This window comes from Leptinotarsa decemlineata, unplaced genomic scaffold, assembly GCF_025532065.1.
Source record: "Leptinotarsa decemlineata unplaced genomic scaffold, Ldec_3_MD MMD2_tig00000882_RagTag_RagTag, whole genome shotgun sequence".
Taxonomy (NCBI): Eukaryota; Metazoa; Arthropoda; class Insecta; order Coleoptera; family Chrysomelidae; genus Leptinotarsa; species Leptinotarsa decemlineata.
In genome coordinates, this window is record NW_027412556.1 from 10691076 (window position 1) to 10705082 (window position 14007).

The following is a 14007-nucleotide window of genomic DNA, read 5'->3' on the forward strand; positions in this document are numbered from 1 at the left end:
CTTATCAATGGCTGCAACCCAATAGTGAAATATATATATATATATTATAATATATATATATATATATATATATATATATATATATATATATATATATTGTGTTTTTTATTAATATTACGATATTGCATAGTTTTAATGAAATAAATAAAAAATGTGTATGAATATTTTAACTAATTGTACTAAGAATTTTTCTTTCATTCTTAACCCTCTCAAAAATTAATAAGCACGCCCCCGATTTGCTGTCAACTGGGCTTACTTCTACTCTCAATCATTATTGGTTTTAGTATAGATTAGGAAATTCCTCGTGAAATAGGGGAGCTACTTTCTGTTGTTTCCGGGTTTCATCTTCGTAATCAATCATTTGTACAACTGTTATTTTATGCATTTCCGGTAATCTAATCATTTGTCAGACTTGAAGTTAACGGACTATAAACTAAAAATACTGACAACTAATGTTGTAACATACAAAACAAGTTGACAAGGCGTTTTAAACTAACGTTGCCACGAAAATTATTTACAGTTTTTCAAAGGATAGCATCTGAAAAGAACATTGCTATGGTTTTTGCTAACTTTCTCATTATCAATACCTCAACATGAAATAAAGTTTTGATTATATTGCAATAGAGTGTATTTTATCGAATTTCGGTAACCACATGATTTTAATTTATTTTATCCTAATTGTTGCAATGAACCTGAAAGAGATAACATTTCTGAATAGAGAATGAAGGGACCCTTCAAACGATATATCACAAGCCTATACTTCCCATTTGAAAAATGGGTGGTTATACCTGTCATTCGACGGGGGGTTGAAGGTATGGGTGACAATTTTACGTTGAATTATGTCAAATTATAATTTACATTTGACGTGTTTCGTGATTTTGTTAAAATATGTATTGTAACCAAAATGATGAATTCATTCCATTTGGCTCTCACACACTGCATAAGTAGTAGACGAGATGGATTATGGATGTGTGATGTGGTTCACTAGTATATTTATTAGTCAATAAATGGTATCTTGATAGGAGAAAATGCTTCAAATTCAATCAAAATCGTTTCAGTAACTGATGTAATGTGTGGGATCTGATGGTATCTATGAGTGTTCATTGTTTCTTTTGGAGTTCGAAAATGGATCGGAGTGCACGAGATGGATTATGGGCGTGTGGAATGGTCACATAAATGTATCAGTCAATACTTTGCATCTTGAATGAAGAAAAAACATTGTATTCAGTCAGAATCGTTTCTCTCTTTCATAAAATGGGTTAGATCTGTTTAGCTTGTGTTGTGAGTATATCAGTTAAAACCTCATGTCACTAACTGGGGAAATTTTGTTGAGCTCGTGCCTTGCGTTGTACTCATCTTTGTGAAAATGGTAGAATTTAGCTAATTTCTGGAAAGATGAAAAAAATCAGTCTGAAGAAACATATAAACCAAAGCTTTTACAGTTCATAAGTTCAGTATGATAAAAGCACGTCTGAAGCATCATGTGTTCGAATATTCACTATAAGTATTGGCTACAACTGTGAATCTGAATTGACATCGTCTGAAATATATTAAGAATAAATACTCCCAATACATCCTAACGTGGTTTTTTGTCTCGAAGAGTTATTGATTTAGAATGACTGTTATTTAGAAAATATTATTCAATGTTTTCAGTAGAATCGTATTCAAACATTTTTCTGCCTGAAAAAAATGAGTCCGGAATAACGAAATAATATTTCTCTTTTCCATACATTTCATCCTCAATCTTATTAATACTTCCAGTTTCACAGCATCCATAGGTCTTTCTGTGTCGTTACTATAGAAACGGTTCGTTGACACGCCGCGTGTTTGACTGTTTGTCCGTGTAGTTTCAATTTCGAATTATTCTCAAGTAGGTGGATGTTGATTCTGGAAAAGCAAATGAGATAGTATCTAATATGTTACAGGCCATATCCAAGTTGGTATATGAGAAAACATGACCAATTTCGTGAATGGTGCGACAAGAAAAGATTTCTGAAAATGTGCTTACATCCTATTTTGAGAAGAAATGCTTCAAAAAGTTATTCAGCGACTTGGATATCTGTCAAAGAGGTTCAAAAAACACAATTCAACGAGAAATCACTGTGAAATTCATTAAGTTTTTTTTCAATTCTGAAAACGGAGGCAGATTTTGAGCCTTCGAAATGTTATAATATAATTATATTTTTATCGGAGTGTACTGGAAATTAGCCATTTCTACTCCGGTATGGAGTTCCTCATTACATTTGTTGAGATTATGGAATTCGAGAATTCCAAAGAGGTTAATGAAAAACACTAATTTCCTACACCTTTCAAATACCTTTCGACGATTCATTACATTTGATGAATCAAAGTCCCAATGATTGATTCGGAATTGAAAAGAAAACTTTCAAAAAATCAATTATGTTTCTGAATTTTTTTTAATGAGGAATGTCGATTGAGTTATATGTTACTCATCCATTTTTCAATATACCTACTTCCCAACTTGTTTCCGATTTCTCAGCGATTGCCTGAATAAATATGAAACCATATAATCCGATTTGAACTTTCCAAACTGGCAAATGTGTTTCGCGAAAGTTTATCTCACAAGTGTAATTTGTATTTCTGATAAAAAAGCGAAACAATTCCTGGAAAAATGGGAAGAAAACTTTGATATCCATGAAGATACATAATGAAAAGTAACAATATATGACGGTGGCAATATAGGGTGTGATAATAGGGTGTGATTCTGATATGAGGATGGCTGTCAGATTCAGTCAAGATGCATGAAAAATCGCTGGTGTGATCACTTGGACCCCCTTTCTATGTAAAATTTTTTGGTAAACGCAAATAATTTTAAAATCAAATATTTACAAACATATGTAGATCATGCAAAGAATTAACTCTCAGACAGAAACTGGAAACTCGTGACATGAAGTCATGATTTCATGAATGAATTGGGTACTTCATCTTGTAATTTTATGCAGATTTTTGCTGGAGAGGAAATAAGACAAGTGTCTCATTTCATCTGTTTCATGAGCTATATTGTGTAGCAACCCTTTGAATGTCTTTCGTGTAAATCAATGTTTATAAGAAAGTACTTGTTTCGAGAGGGTTTTTCTCCAGTTTGTATTCGGAAGTTACTCCTTTTCATGGTCTACACATCTTTATAGAGAGTTAATTTTTAATTTTGAAATTATCTGCTTTCCTTTTTTTCTGGAAGATTTCCACATTTCCTCTTGCATAAAGATGGAGGAGTGAAAAACCAAAACCTTTTTTTCAAAAAAATATTCTGAAAGTGTATTGCCATATTTATTAGTGTGTTTATAGAACGTAGTTTTCATTCAATTTTAATAAATATCAGTTGAATACGTCAGAAAGGTATGCCTCACTATAACTGTCAACAATTGCAGCCAGTCTCTGGCTCTAGCATTACAAAAGGAGTGCTAGCTTTACTAAAACAATTGGAGGATAGGAGTCAGTGATATTTCTCTGAGGATGAACTCGGCAAAAGAGACTGTTTTTCGAAAAATTTAAGTGACGACAACAAGAATTTGATCAAATCAAAATGTATTGACATCAAATAATCCAACACTTGTCAGATTGCGTCATCTCTATACAGAATAGCAACCACTAAGATGCTCATGAGCTATAGAAAGATCCACGAAGATGATGAAACTGAATCAGATAACAAACTGCAATATTTGCTTCGAACTACTGAGTCAGGTTCTTTGGCTAGGAACTCTATTAGAAGTTTCTCAACCTCTGTATCGAACTCAGAAAACTGGTGACTTGATGAAAACACGTTTCACTTGGGACGAACTTTCGAGAAGGATTCATGCGAAAGAGTTATTGGATTTCGTCCTCAAACAGGCGTCAGAAATGAAATCGTGTATGACTCATTTTGGCTACTTCATATCATTATTTGGAAACTCAACTCAGAGTATTGTGAACGATACAGATGATTATGAATAAATATTCAGCAATACTTTAGTTTCAAGTCAGCTTTGCCAGAAAAACTCCCCAGAATCTGGGAGAGATATCGTATCACAAATATAGCAAATAGGAGTATGATATCCAAGCTTGGTGAAGATAATGTAGTTGATCCCAAACTACTGATTATTTAACGTATTTACTGGACTTCATAAGGAGAGTGGTTGATTTCGAAGAACGCATTAATCTGGCCCGAAGCAGTTTTGCAGCAGAAAAGCATCAGCATCACAAGTTATATAGTGCAACTGACGGAAGCCATCAACAACAAGTTGGACAATAAATTTTCTCAGCATCCACACTTTATTCTGCAAACAAAAAGAGTTTTCAGTCAAATATGACAGAAGAAAGTAAGGGCTTTTCCGAATTGTTTATTTTGTGACATGTCATATGCCAGCCAGAATTGTTTGGAAGCGCAAACTATAACATTCGACCAGGGGAAAGCTGAGGTCATTAATGAATGTGCTTTTTACTCACGTTGAAGAATCATTCACACAAATCAAAATTGCGAAGCTTTTGTCAAATATTCAATTTGTAGGAAAACCATCCTCTTCAAAACAAATTGATATTCAATTTCTGGATTAGGAGATTCTTTCGTATGTAGATCATTAGAAACAAGATATAATTTCCAATGAAACTCTGATGGAAAATGCGAACTATGGTTGGGTGATGATATTTTCGGTAGATTACTGACAAGAAAAATCGAAAATTTACCTCGTATCAATCGAAATCCATCTCGAATGGACTGGGCAACAGATGATTAATCAAACGCACACATTTTTTTGATATCACCAGTTGTTTCTTACTATTTTCATGGATTCTGAACATTAGATATCACATATCGAGAGGAAGATACTATCAGGCACTTCAATGATACTGCCGAAAGAACATCCAACTTTCATGGATTGAAGGTTGATGAACGCCATTTAATAACGTACATCTAACAGAAAAACGCCTCAGTCCCCTACAAAGATAATATTTGGGCTGAGAAAATGTGTATGTCCTAGATAATCGGGAGCTTCTCGATATCATGAAACAGGTTAGGAAACAAGATGATTTCAGTAAGAATAATTTTCACTACTTACTTCAGTATGATGTTATCGAAGATTCTAGAGAATTTACCAAAATTTCACTGGTTTTTGATGCATCAGTAAAACAGGACCTAACTTTATTAAATTTATTTCAACAATACCATTAAATTTTTTCTCCTAAGGTGACAGATTTTCCATGATATTTCTGGTGTCGTGGTCACACCCAAAACGTAAAAAAACTTATAGACATTGTAGAGTTGATTTTGATCTGGAACCTAGCCCATATTTATCATCTGGTAGAATCATATATATTTTTTTGGAAGTGAATATACCAGGAAATTTTTGTATGACAGTGCAATCGAATTGTTATATTTTTGCTCCATATATTGTGAGGATACAATCGATGCCTTCAATGAAAAAAAAAATCCTTACTTTGTTTTTCAATCATGTAAGTTTCTTATAAATCAGAAAAAATGATGTTGGCTACCTATATCTCCATCTCTATACAAAAAACGTTCGAAACTTCTAACGGAAAAAAATATTTCAGAATAATTGCCTTCTTTATTTGTTTGAAAAGAAAATTTTCCACAGGTTCTTCCATACGTTTTGTCTGTTTTGATGTCATGTATCCTACTGTCTCGTGGTATATACTAATCAACAGAGAATGTTGTACTCCATATAGTGACTCTATGAATTTTTCCTAGGTTTCAATTTCCTGCATTACTTCAACTTATTATTATATGATGTCGTTGAGCGATTTTTGGACAATTTTTCTCTATGAATTGAAATTGAACCAAAATGTTGACGAAACAGAATGACAAATTGACCAGACATTTAGCAATGATAGTGTTAATCAACGCACTGTTTGATGTTAGTTTGTGAAATTTCGTACCTGAGATTTTAGCTTCGGAGATGAGCTTCAAAGTGGTTGACTCATAGTAATCGAAGACAAGGATTTGAGGATCCTGATGTAGACTGACCCATCAAGAAAAGTGCGTAGGATGACGGAAGAACTGAGCGTCAACTCCCATGTTATTTTTGAAGGTTAAAAACGCATTTAAAAGGTCAAAAAGCTCAAAAAGTGAATGCTCCACTATTTAATCGATCGACAGATATTGTCACCTTCAGAGGTATATTCTTTTATGCCTTTGTGCCACCAAAATGATCATTTGTTGGATCGGATCGTCAAGTGTGATGAAAATTAGATTCTCTACGACAACTCGATATGTTGAGGCCAGTGGTTGGACTCCAGGGTGCCACCCAGGCACTTCGTGAAGGCGTAAACTCACCAAAGAAGACCATGGTTACTGTATGGTAGTCAGCAGCTGGTGCGATTTACTATAACTACCTGCAACCGGGCCAAACAATTACAGCAGAGTCCTATTGTGGGGAAATCGACGAAATGTACCGAAAGCAGCCGGCGCTGGTCAACAAAAGGGCCCAATCTTGCCGCACGACAAAGCCCGTCCGCATGTTCAACGAATGATCGTCCGCCTCATCCACCATACTTCCTAGATCTCTTGCCAATTGACTAGCATCTTTTCAAACACTTAGATTACTTTCCCACCGGTAGAACCTTCGCCAATCAGGACGAGACAGAAACGGAATTCGTCGACTTCATCGGATTACGAGTACCCAATTTTTAAGCTGACGGAATTATTCGACTTGTGTTACGTTGGCAAAAGTACTTGTTCACTGATTCAAATGATGCTAATTTCGATCAAATGAGTATTCACTGAAATAGTACAGTTCATAGTATATTTATAAAAACAGATAACACTTTCGAGAGAACCTAATAATTCTTTCTTTTTTGGAAGTTTCTCACATCTTTCCAATGATGATGAAGAAGCAGAAAGAAAGAAACCTTTCATTTTTCAAAAACTAATATGCCCCGTCCGTTTCAATTCAGGAAGGAGATGTAATCACATCCAGTGAATTCTTGGATGGAAAAGAGAAGCTTGATTGTTATTTTTAGATATTTCATTATGTGTGATTGATGACTTGTTTACTATATGATAGTAGTAGTGTGATGTTATTTTTCAAACACTCCTTATTTTAAACATCAGGTTTAGATATACTATAATGTATTTCAGTTGTAGTCCGCTCTGCAGTTTATACAGGCCAAACCGGTGGAAATTTTGAAATAAGACTGCGTGAACACGTCGGTTTGGACAAAAAATTTGCAATGTACGAAAATATTCAAGAATCAAACCACAAGATAAATGAAGATAATCTCAAAATCCTACATATGTATATATATATATATATATATATATATATATATATATATAATGAAGGAAGAAGAACGAATCTGTTGGAGGCAATGGAAATTAACAAATCAATTGAAAACCAGAAACATATACCCCTAAACGAGTAACTTGATTAACGTAGGTCTCCTCTCTTGAATTTATGAGTTTAACAACCTCTAGAATTTTCAGGGTGGTATTTCAAGTTGGCACTCTGTCTCTCAAATACCTGTCCTTGCAGCATACCTGAAAATTCTAATAAAATCGATATTTCAAAATTCAGATTTCAGTTTTATACTCGATAATGGGGTCAAACCCGAAACCGGTCGTATGAAAAAAATTTACAAGTGTTTTCATTCATTTCATTTAAGAAATATTTCATCAATATTAGTTGCCGTCGTGAAGTATCATGTATGGCTGGTCTGAAAATATATATTTTAATAATCAAGTGCTGAAACCATCGATATCACTAGAACATCAATATCCTTTCATACAACAAATACATCATGGAAAAGCTGTGAGGTAATTCAAAAAATGAAGTCTAATAGAGTAGAAGAAAATGATTATTGTTCATGCAGTTGCAGTTTCGTCCACTGTCCACTGGATACTCGTTAGGACAACAAGAGGATTGTTCCGAATTCTTGGAGTTCTTGTTGAATACTCTTCGTGATAAAAAAAATAGCAGAATGAAGACTCCTGACCGCTCTGGATTGAATGATTCCGTACAGCCTATCTCATCTTGTGTTTTTAAATCTTTTGCTGGAAAAATCATCACTTGTTTACTTTGTAGTAAATGTTTGAGAGGTAGCAAAAACGTATGTGATTTTTGGAACTTCAACTAGCGTTTCCTAATATGACCGTGCAAACCAGTCCATTCAAAGCTCACTGTTGAATCATCTGAAAATGGAACTTTTAACGGGTGATGATCAACTGTATTGCCAAACATGCGCCAAACTAACTTACTATAGTATAGCTGAGGCACCAGTCAATCTAATAATAACACTGATGATCGTCAAACATGACTCAACCTCTGACGGAAGCACCAAACTCTTACGAAGTTTCGAAATAGATTAACACTTCAATCTAGCAAACCATCATTATAATCTCCATGCAATCATTGTTCACTGTGGTTCTAGCGTTGAATCTGGTCACTATTACGCATTGGTCAAAGATGAAACGGACTGGTTTGACGATAGTCGTGTCACTGAGTGTTCTGGCGATGTTTTGAATTTATTGGAGCCTCTGGAGACCCCCCACAGTTTGTTTTACGGAAGAAAGGACATTTGCAGATCAAGATCTTCAGATGATGTGGTGCTGCAGATTTTTCCGGGGTTTCCTGCAGCTGAAGAAGCAAATGCTCTACTGGAATCAATGAAGTCGCCCTGGCACGCCAATTAATTTTTGTTGTTGTTTGATAATTTTATGATTTGTATTACTTTCTGAAATGAAATTAGTACGGAATCTGTCTAATAATATATATGGTTTGGAAGACATAATGAGGCAAAAAGTCACTCAAATCACTCTAATAACGATATCGAATGTCAAAAATAGAATTCAAAAAGGTCTCCTTTATTACAGAAGTGTGGGATGCCAAGTTGAACATTACATTTAAAATCTATTTACTGTATCTCCAGCTGCTATCACAATTTTATTTGGGATGAACACAACTCTTTTTGGCACTTTCATTATATTTCAGTAGAAATAAAAATTCATGTTTTTTTTACAGGAACGAACTTCATTCAAATAACCCAATAAAATGGTGAATAATGAAACCAAATTTTAAATAACATGAATAGGCATATCAAAATTCTAGCACTCCCAGAGAAGGCATTTCCCTGGAAATGTGCGGTATTTCCACATTTGAATAATTGAGCAAGACATCGAAGGGTTCGAAATATGCCGGAAATAAATGTATGAGGCGGGTTGAGATTCTAGCGATCCATTGTGTAAGGAAATCGTGGCAAGCAATGAATAGAAACGTAAAAGCAATGTATCACGTGGTCGATCAGGCACTCTTCTTGAATAAACTGGTTGGAATTTAGTGTGTTACGAAAAAATTTGTTCTTATTTGAATTTTTGAGGTTTGGCAGATTCAGTGCTGAGAAATTTCATCTTTATTGAATGATGCGGTATATGGTCCACCTGTATTAGTTATTATTGTGTATCGTTTATTTAGCACAAGTTAATGCAGTTACAATATTAGTCTTAATCTAGGTTAAAAATTTAAATGTCACAATTAAAATTTGAAATTTAAAATCATGTACATTGAAACATATAAATAAAAACAGCACAATAAATAAAATAAAAAGAAGAAAAAAAAAACTGTATTAGCAGGTTCCTATACTAAACACTTTGTAGGTCTAAAAGGTGCACTTTTAATTTTCTTTTAAATATATTTAGAGAGGTAGCATTCTTAATATCCTCCGGTAGTTCGTTGAATGCTTGAACTCCTTTAATGAAAACTGTATTATTTGAATTGACATTACTAGTCTGACGTATATGAAAGTTATTGCGACTTCTTGTATTGTATTCATGATATTCAAAGTTATATTTTAATTTGTCACGTAGATATACAGGAACATCACCAGTTTTAATTTTGAAAATAAATATTAATGCTAAATAACGAAAGTAATTTTTTACTGATAACCATTTTAATGTATTCAACATTGATGTTATATGTGTTCTTCTATCACAAGATAATATTACTCTCATTCCTCTATTTTGAAGTTTCTGAAGTCTTCCAATTTCATTTTGGTTTAGTAAGTACAAGATGGTTCCACAATAAGTAAAATGAGGTAAAATCAAGCTATTATACAAAAGTAAAAGCGACCATTGGTTTGAGTGCTTAGATTGCCTACTTAAGTAATTAATTTTGAATGCTATTGTTTTAATAATATATGAAGCAGAACTAGGCATACTTTTTATACCAATCACATATAATGAATATTACTGGAGTTTTTTCCCAACAACAAATCTTTCGTTATTTTCAACACCTCGACACGTGTTTTGATCACCAAGTGATCATCTTCAAGAGAAAGATCAAACTGGAAAACTTGCCAAGCTAACCCTATTCATGCTATACAGGTATACCACACCTTTGGTGTCTTAAATTAATTTTACAATTTGCCTTATCTATTAATTTTACAATATGTCCTTATGTGATGTTTGAATGTTATAGCTATATATAAAACAATTTTCAAGCAATGTAAACAATTAATTTCACAATATTGCAAATTTTACAATGTGTCCTAATGTTATAGTCAGTAAATCTAATAATATTATTCTAACAAGCTATACAGTATGCTATTTGGTATTGGTCCGTCATCGTTATTCATGATATTATTATGTTTACTTATTTATACACTCTCATAGGCATCTGGTTGTCTGTTGTTGTTAACTTGTTTAACTAATCTTAATGATTTTTCAGGTTTTCATATTTCAAGTGTGCTAGGTGTTCCTTATATCTTACTTAAATAGGTCTTTTTGTATGTCCATTATATTTTGCATCGCAGTCCTTACATTCAATTTCGTAAATTCCAGACTTTTCCGAATTCTCGACTTTGTTTTTTGGACTTCCTAAAATGTTCCGTAGTATAAGACTTGTTTTGAAAACTACCTTCATACCTAGTTCTTTGAAAATCTTTTTAAAGTTCTTCGTGTATAGTAGTTACGGAACTGAGATGTATTTATCTTGATTTTTGTCCTTTCTGAAAGTCCGTTCATTCTCAACCTAAACTTCTTCCTTATTATGTCATCCACAATACCCCTCGAGAAACCGTTAGTGGCTGCTATTTCCTGTATTGTACGTTTTTCTTTTGTAAATCTTTCATGTGTTAGAGGGAAATTCAAAAGACGATGCACTAAAAAATTCAACCCAGCACGTTTGTGCTGCCCACAGTAAACTGTCAGGAATATACATGTACGTGCTTGTTTCTTTCCTAGATATATCGCATTATAACCCTCAATATTGGCTCCTCATCACCAAAAACGTCAAACTCATATGTGAATTTTATTGATTGATATCTATTATTTAAATAGGAAACCAAAGTCCTCAATATTCGATTTTTTTGTATCGATTATCGCGAAAATATCCACATACCTTAGCCACATCCTAGGAAACTACTTTGACTTTTCTTTGGTTTCCATTTCCAATCTGCTCATGAACAGGTCTGCCAGGTAGGGGAACAAGGGGTTTCCATATGGCCGTTCCTTCCCGTTGTTCATAAAAGCAACCTTCTACCCGGAACCGATTTTGTTTCATGCACAAATTAGTGAGCGAGACGAATTAATCGATTTCGTTATTATTGAAATTATTTTTCTCTAGTAATTCCTTGAGGTCTGTGGAATTGGAACGCTAGAAAATAAGGAACTAACATTAAAAGAAACCAAAATGTCACCTTCTTGCAGAACGATGTTTTTTGTATGTTGTATGGACTCTAAAGAGTTTATACTAAAACCTGGTTCCGCAAAAGACAAGGTTTCAAATTCCTTAGTGAGCCACTTTGCTATTTGGTAGGAAGGAGCTCCAATAGCTTACACGATGGGGCGCATCGATTTTCCCGGTTTGTGGATGGTATACATGTATGGCATAAATAGGGTAAGCTTCACAAGTTTTCCTAACCTAACCTAATTGAACCTGAAAAAGAAGTTTGGTGGTGCAGCCAGAAAACGACTGAGTCGTCTCCTCAAGAGCGGGGTACCTTATGAAAGCACCTTGCACCAAATTCTTGAGCGGCGTATGCAAAATTTGTCTCAGGTGGAGGAACAAACCCCCCATGAGCAGGTTAGCAAACGTTGGCGCTCAAGTGATGATTCACCAAAACGGTTGAATCTGAGGCATCGTCAGTTGTAGCTGACGTGCAAAAACCCTCATATGGAAAGGTTGTCGCGGGTATCAAGGTGGGAATCTTGCACCTTGACTATCCGACTACCTCACTAACGCTGGGGACTGAAACAGGTTTTTAGAGTTCAGCAGAGCTGTACTCTTACCATCTGACCTGAAAGACCACTTACCATACAAACTAATCGACTTCGTTGACAAGCTGGGTTTATTTGGTCAAGTGTGAATAGGTGTGAGCCACAATATACCCTTGCGGGTTGTGGTGGAGAATCGAATAGACCTACTCACTTTGGACCTAACCTAACCTAACCTATATTATTACCTTCAGTAGAAATAAGATATATATCATTATGTTCAATTTTCAGTTCATTGTAATTGTTTGAAAATGTCCTTAAAAGACGAAACTGTAGTAACAACATTAGTTACAAATGAAAATGGTAAAAAACAGAAAGTTTCATTTCTCACATATCATGATAAAGTTTAAGAAGTATCTTTTTGAATCACCCTGTCTATCATTTCCTGATAGAAATTTCCTATTGTGAATCATTGTGAACCTGTCGTTATTTGATTTAGATTTTGTTTCAGCCCGTAGTAGTTGAAAGAATCGACAGCACCAATGTTGAATATCTTATTTTTAACATTGGAACCTCCGCCATAATATACTATAAAGATTTGACTGCAGTGCTGACGTAATGTCGAAGGGAAGGAATCGACGCCTGCACCGTAGCGTCGGTCTCAACGGCTCTGAATCATTTCATTCATCCGGAGGAAGAAATATCGAATATCTGTCTGCCTCGCTGGGGTGCCACATATCAATAATTCAGCAGAAATGGACCAGGAATTTATTAAAATTAATCAGTATTCTTCGCGAGTTCGGTCCCAAAATGGAATATTCTCGACAGGTAGGAAATGGGGTTAGAACTAGCATATGGTACACGAGTTCGATATTAGTTCGGATATTAGCAAAGAAACGAAAGTGAAAAAAAATACACTCAGGTGCATAAAAACGATCTCCCTGGAATGTTAACAAAATTTGATCTTGAATAAATTTTTCATTTCACATTCACATCAAAGAGAGTTCCCTAATGAGGCCAACGATCCCAATTGCAGCACTTGAGGTCCTATTCGGACTTCCACCATTGCACATCTACAAACAAATAGAAGCTCGACTGGTGGCACACAGGCTAATGCAGATACTCTAAGAGCCAGCTTAAATCTGACAACACATTGTTTACGGCATCTGAAATTTCGTCCAGTGAGACTCCTATACCCAGTAAACAAGCAATGGGTACTAGCTGAGCCCGGCCGCGGTAGGTTTGGTGTCCTTCAGGAGAGTCAGCTATGAAAATTAAGTAAATTTTTAAAGTATTTTACGGCGTCTGACATTTTAATATGTTTATAATATACCTCCAGAAAAATTGAAAAATAACTATGGCTGCTGATTTTGAAGATTGCATTATCCCGTCAGATTTAAGCTGGCTCTTAGACTAAGAGGCAAACCTCAATCAGCCAGTCACACGGTGCAGAATACTTGAAACTGAACAATGAATTGAAAGCAGATCCAATTCTAGGAATGCCCGTGGATAACACAATTCCGTAGTACAACTTTCAAAAATATTTTGAAATCATCATACCTAGTAGCAAAACGTCCCACCGGTAAAAGTGGATGACACTTGGTATACAGATGGCTCAAAGATCCAAGAAGGAGTGGGAGTCGGATATATGGAGGCAGAGCAAAGACGAGAATCGCACTCAGCTTCGGACATAATGCAACTGTGTTCCAAGGAGAAGTAGCGGCCATCGAACACTGTATAGGAAAATAAACAGGCAGAAGATCACAAACAAAACCATTACCATATTCTCCGACAGCCAGGCGGCAATTAAAGCGCTCAGCTCATTTCAAGTCTTCTCAAGACTGATGGAA